Raw genomic sequence first — 7,437 nt, 5'->3', positions numbered from 1 at the left:
GTTACCCGTAGCTATTTTTACCACAACGCAACTCAAAAATTGTTTCAGAGTTAAACAAAACCAATGAATTGCTTTGTAATTGTACGTAAAACACACTCAAACATACATGTGCACACAAACTCACCTACACAAGTCACAAACAGATCGGCGGGCGCGCACACACACCTGACAGACTGCGCTGTCTCAATCGAGATGTTGGGCTGCTCAGTCTCCACGACGGGCTGAATCTGAAATCGACCCCCTATACCCTGAAATAGGGCATTATTTGAAGGGACGGCCATTTGTAGTATTGTCCGACACCATAGTGGACCTGTTTGAGTGCAGTCATTCAGTCTCATTTGCACCGCAATAACGAGTGTACAGCCGATTTACAAACAGCTGTCCGACTTCACGCATTCGTCTTCATTCACTCCTTCAAGTAGTATTAGTGAACAAAAGTAGGGGATGTTATTTGTGTCTTAAATGAAAGTTTAATTCACTGAGTTCACTTGTGCTCAAACTTTAATGCACAAACCAATCCCATGAATCATCACCAAAACATCCTGCCTCTCTTCCTCACGTTACCCCTTTACCATGGTCCTACCTAGATATTTCCCTCTGCTGGTTACATTAGGCATTACAGTTAATCTTCTGCATATCAACAGTCTATCTATGATATCAACACAGGGAATAGTGATTGAGGGTTATGTATGCGCGCACGCAGTGCGTGTGTGTGTGTGTTCGCGCCGATCTGTTGGGGTGTGTGTGAGTCTGTGAGAGAGAGAGTTTGTGTGCACATGTATGTTTGAGTGTGTTTTAAGTAGAATTACAAAGCAATTCATTGGTTTTGTTTAACTCTGAAACAATTTTCGAGTTGCGTTGTGGTAAAAATAGCTACGGGTAACGCCAGCTGAATGAGGAGTGCAACCATTCTACGTCATCAACCTAGAACGCAAACAAGATGGCGCCGCCCATGGTCCAAATATAAAATGGGTTTTCCACTACATATTTCAGTAAGAGACATCGTTTATGTTATATTAAGCCATACAAGTCTCAACACTAGGGGATCCCTTTAAGGCTAAAATAAACCACACAACTTTTTGTCTCAATAGTTTTTTTTTTCACCAGTAACACAGACATTAGGCCTACACATTTAACTTCACCACACCACGCTTCACACTTATGGGTATTTTAGTAGCAGTAACTACTTAATATCTCATTTAACTACAAAAGAGCTGCTAGTTTTGTTTCTGACTGTGACTCGGCCAGCAGAGGGCAGACTTTTGATCCTGCAACCTGAAGCAAGCGCATCACATTTAGTTTGTGGATTCAGATTTCAAAGATCTCTTGAAGATGCTGAGCAGGTAAGGACACAAACAAGTGCAGTCTGATGGGGGATTTCCATTTTAGATGTCGTTGTTAATAAAGCTGGTTACCCTTGAGCGAGCTGTCTTGATTGAAATACAGTTGACAGGATAACTATCAGTTTCCACTCATATTAAAAGGGGTTGTGTTTTTACTACAGGGAATTTCCACTGATATAATGTATAATGCTACTTCTTGTAACAGAAAGTATGTGGTATAAGGTTAATGCAAAAATGAAAATAAAAAACACTGGGACATTTATTGTGTTCATCTTGTCTAGCTAAGCTGCTTTCTGTGACTGCAGTAGGGATTTCTGAAAATGTGATGTTGTTAAAAAGGTACTAAGTGGCAGATAAATAAAATAAAAGTTGCAGACCACCCAATACCCCAAATCTGGGGGAAACCAACAATTATATATAAAATTATAATCATAGTGTTTTTTTTTTTTGTTTGTTTTTTTTGCTATAAGTCTAAAGTAGCACAGATAGATGCTGAGTGGTAATTACTCTTTAATAAATCATAAATTAGTATTAATATATAAAAAACTATATTTATTTTATCATTATTAATTAATTATTTAGATTAGCCAGTCAACTTGGGATCTTTAACAGACCCACAGTGCCCTGCAGACCATAGTTTGAAGAGCCAGAGTGAAAGACACATTTGAAGTTTAGTTCAAATGAAGGTTAGTTCATGCAAAAATGAAAATGATCCCATGAATGACTTACCCTTAAGCCGTCCTGGATGTATATTACTTTCTTCTTTCAGCCAAACACATTCTGAGTTTTATTAAAAAATACCCTGGCTTTTCCGAGCTTTATTATGGGAGTAAATAGTACCTTTCACACGGGGCATCATCGTTTACGCTTCTCATTTACTTTGAATGGGTGACGTCAGGCGTTGCTGAACTGAATTGTGGGTTCTGTCGCGTCACATTAATTGCGTTGCAATCGGCAGAACTTAAAGATTTCTCGACTTTTCAAGCGCCAGTGCAGGTGTCATCTAATCAGATCACCCTATGCAAATAACCTAGAGCAGACGCTAGCCAATTGTGTTCATGCAAACCTAGAGCAGACGTGTGATTGGCTGTTGTCACTATGGCGGTCGCATCAGCACGAAGCTTCAGCCATGCCTTCCGGCAAACGTTAACGCTGGTGCCCCGTGTGAATGCAATTAGATTTTGAATCATCCATACATATGAAATCCATATGACTGACTCCATGGTGTTAATAAAGGCCTTCTGAAGCAAAACGATGCATTTTTGATGAAAAATATCCAAATTTATACCTTTATAATCTATAATCACTGGCTCCCTGTTACAGCCGTACGTAAAGAGAAACAATCATTTTATAGTACATTGTCGCGTAAAAGCACGCCAAAGGATGACAGAAGATTACTAAGGGGACATTTACAAAACTTTTTATGCGTCATGGCCGTTCATTTACACGTCAACGCTGATGAGCTGATTTACATGTGTTTTAATATGCCTCGGGAGAGCTTTTTATATGGATGCTGAGGCTTTTTAGGTATTCATAGGGAATATGCAATCTCTTGTTTGCTGGCTTCTGTGGCTAATATGCTGTTTTTTGCAAACTGGCAACCCAGGGTGTTAAAATACTATTTGGTAAATTAGCCGAGGGCAGTATCACACAGACTAAAACAAAAAAAGACATTCCGACGCAGAAAGCACATTTCAAGTAAGGAGAGGGCTGAAAGGACCTTTAAAATAACTATAATCATTTAGTGAAGTGATGTGGAACTGTAGTGCGGTCAAGAACAACTACCTTGAGTTACTTTGTGTGTTTCCCTGAAAATAATTGCACACCTTGGAATGTTTGTCAGCCAATCAGATTCAAGCATTCAACAGCCCTTTAGTATTATTGTAAGTAAAATTACTGGCTATATATTATTTTTCAGAGAAACATTATATAAACTTAGCATGTTTCCTAAATATATGCAAACATATGGTATTTTTGTGCATATGTTTGTAAAAACTTACACACAGCACCTTTAAGAATCATATAGAGATGAATATACTCTAAGTGGACTCTTATTTAATTAATATTATTGAAGTACACTGAAAGTGCACATTAATAATAATAAGAGATATTATTTATAACGCACTTAAAGGTGACCTATGCAACTTTCCGTCCACTGAAGGGCGCCTATTCAAAACAAAGGCGTAGTTTGATGACGCCAAGTTTGAGCGCAGAATCTTGGGACATGTGGTCTTCACCTCACAGCCGGTGGAAAATAGGACACGGGCAGAAATCATGTTCATGGATGCGGTTATTAACGTTACTGTAGTGTAAAGCAGAGCAGGACCGAGTGTTGTGGAGCTGAGCACTGCCGCTGGAGCGTTTGCTACACAAAGAGTCGCCTCGTGAACACCGGGACTTTTATTATGACGGGACGGGACACAGTCGCCGGGTGTGCACACTATTTGCGCTTTTCCGGTCATGAGTATAAGGTAAATCAGCTCTGTTTATCATATTAGATACATTTAAGTGTGTTTAAAATGACGTAATGACGTTAACCTGTGCGTTTGCTCGGCGCTGCTGTGACGTTCACACTGCTGAGAAAAGCGCTTCTGCCCAATAAAACCGAGGGTAACGCAGATATGACGCAATCGACAGACGACTCCCTCAAACGCTATGCTGACACGTCCCGGGTCCTTAGTTAAAATAGCAATTTTCTCACAATTTACAAATAGTTGGAAACATTTGGGATATTATGAGTACTCAACTGAACAAAATATATAATTTGTTACATTTATATAGCACTTTTCTAGGCACTCAAAGCGCTTTTACATAGAAGGGGGAATTTCCTCAACCACCACCAATGTGCAGCATCCACCTGGATGATGCAACGGCAGTTATATTGTGGCAGAACGCTCACCACACACCAGCTGATTGGTGGAGCGGAGACCGAGTGATGAAGCCAATCAGAATATGGGGATTATTAGGAGGCCATGATGGACAGGGGCCAATGGGCAAATTTGGCCAGGATTACATCCCTACTCTTTATCGAAGGACATCCTGGGATTTTTAACGACCACAGAGAGTCAGGACCTCGGTTTAACGTCTCATCCGAAAGACGGGCACTCAAGAGCAGTTTACATCATTTTGCATTGCGATCAAAGCATCTCCTTATCATTAACGTTGGACTGTCTTGTCCGTGAAGGCTGGCTAAAACAAGCTAAAACACTACTCACCACAGACATAAATTCGGCACATTTGGGGCAGTTTAGAAAATAGATTAATATAATTAAGACACATTGGCCTTCACATGCAGGGCTTAGATTAAAGCCAGGATTAGGCTTTAGTTCAATTAGGACATAAACAAAATGACAAAACAATGGCACATATTTTAAGATATTCAGTTAAAACAGCTCAATAATGCATTTTAGTTCGTCTGTGAAACCAGAGTATTATGTTCAAAAATATTACATTTTGTTTTTCAAAACTTTGTTTACTAAATTTTGCAACACTTAACAGCTGCGTGTATTCATGAGCCAACAATTTGTTTTCATGTTGGCAATTTTCTGCTGAAATAAACGAGGACAATGCTTCATGTTTATACCAAGAACATGAAAGTGAGAGGACCGCATTGTCATCATTCTACATCTGACTGCAGTCTCAGTAAGCTTTGCTTGTGTGGTCCAGCTTCAAGGACTTCCAGTCCCAACACACATAAACAGCAGGCAGATGTAGGAGGACTGATTGTTTACCAAGCTCTCAATTCTCTAAACAACAGATCAAATGACACTGAACACTGGCAATCAAACAGAGAATCTGCCTTGTTCCCCAACGGGTAAATATTTACCCTAATATATCAAAAAAGTCCCATTTGTCAGTGCCTGGGACACACATGACATGCACATTTTGTAACCATATACTTCCTCTTTGCTGTCTATTTGTGTCATTTTCCCCTTCTTTGCGGTCAAACATGCTTTTTTTGGTGTTTATCATGACAAGATCTAAAAACATAATGAATAACACTATCTGGGAAGTGGGATCAGCCGTGTTTGCTTCAAATTAGGTCAAGTAAGGAAGGAGCATGTGGGAACTCTTTCGGGGGTCAGACCTTCATTCTGAGTGGGAGTTTATTGTTATACTAGATTCTCCAATGGTTTTGTGAGGTGTGATATTCAATAAGTGACTCATGTTACACTTAGTGGGAGAAAACCAATGCAGCTGATGCCTGAGGGCTCACCTTAATGATGGTGGGCTCGTCGTCATGGTAAGCACAACTGTAATTTCCTAATAAAATTAAGTAGGGGATTTTTGTGGACCTGCTAAAAGTTTTAAACGAACTAAAAAGTGAGCACTTGGAGGAAGGGCGGCAGTTAAATCAACACTTTTCCTCATCAGTAAGATGACATGGAAATGAAAGTTGACCTTTTAATCGGTCTGAACAGAGGATGGGCTATTTTGCAAACTCTCAGAAATCAAATCAAAATGCCTGTTCCAATGACATTTTAAAATAAGTTAACCGAGCAGACCGATCTCATACGTGACTGCAGTCTTGGTTATTGTATCAGAAAAAACAAACAGCTTGTTCTACCTGCCCCAGACTGAACTGCAGTGCTGATGGAGGTGCTACTAAAACAAGCAAAATCTCGACTGATTTCTGAATATCTCTTTGTGCAGCATGGAGAAAAAACAGGACGTCCAAGTCCTGAGTTTGCATTTAGCAGACACGGATGAAACTTTCATTTTAAACAGGCGTTTCTACCATCTGTTTTGGCAGCAGAAGACTTTTAATATGATGATTTGGTGTTCAAAAATGTTTTTCTGCTTAATATTTTTGTAGAAACCGTTAAATTAAAAAAATAGTTGTTGTTTTTCAACAATACTACAATACAGTACTTTCAAAAATACGGTAAATGTCTTTACTGTCACTTTTGATAAATTGAGTGCATACTTGCAGAATAAAAAGTATTAATCTTACTAACCCCAAAAATTTTGAGCGCTAGTATATTTCTTAAAGGGGGAGTGAAACACTCAGTTTCAGTCAATCTCATGTCAATCTTGAGTACCTATAGTGTAGTATTGCATCCTTCATATCTCCGAAAAGTCTTTAGTTTTATTATATTTATAAAAGAAATATAGGCTGAGTCTTTCCGGAAAAAAACGAGCGCCTGGAGGCGTATCGTGTGGGCGGAGCTAAAGAATGATGATCGCGAACAAAGCAGTGACGTCCTCAAGCGTGGAGAAACCCATGGCTATCGATCAGATTCAGATTCTAATACAGATATGATCCAGAATCAAATTCGGAGGCTGAAATAAATTGAACAGGAGAAACAGCAACAGCAGGACGTCCGTCTCTGTGGTATGTACTGTATTTAGTGGCCTGTCAACATTTGTGTGTGTTTACTCGCAGTTTATGAGGACATGATTCGGTTTATGGACTATTGTATGCGACTAAACCTTAGCAGTAGCAAGCAAAACGGTTTTGCACGTCAGACTAGTGTAACGTTATACAGAGAACAACAATGGAGTAACAGTTAGCGCATTTGAATGACGATCGTGTCGTTTACTCATGCGACGATAGCCAACAGCACAGACGTTTAAAGTAGTTTTACTCACCGACCGTAAACTTTTATCGTTGGGACCGCTCCGTCAAAAACACACTTCTTTGGTATGATTTAGTGAAGTCCTGTGACAGCAGTGACCGTGGAGATCCGCGATGTTGTGAAGCTTTCCGTCATTTCTGCGTTCAGATCGGTTCAAATGCTGCGCTGCCTTCCCGGAATGCTGTGCTGAAGCGTTGAAGTCGATTAATGTCACCCATAGGAACAAAGTGGAGCGCGGCGCGGACTATAAATTTCTTAGTCATGATTTACAGCGAGTACCATGTTTTACCATGCTTAATATCGATCTATATTACTGCAGTGTGCAACAAGTGTCTCATAGAAGCCATCGAGCGAACACACATAGCATTATAACAACTTTTAACACACTTAAATGTGTAAATAGGATAAAACAGCGCTGCGTTAGCAAACATATGCTTGAGCGGAAGCAGCAGAAGTGATCATCTGCAGCATGATAAAAGCTCCACCAAAAAAAACCTATGCCTTTCTTTTAAATA

The sequence above is a fragment of the Pseudorasbora parva genome, chromosome 13, assembly GCF_024679245.1.
Source record: "Pseudorasbora parva isolate DD20220531a chromosome 13, ASM2467924v1, whole genome shotgun sequence".
Classification (NCBI taxonomy): Eukaryota; Metazoa; Chordata; class Actinopteri; order Cypriniformes; family Gobionidae; genus Pseudorasbora; species Pseudorasbora parva.
The sequence above is the reverse complement of the archived record's forward strand: the minus strand, read 5'-3'. Positions refer to the sequence as shown.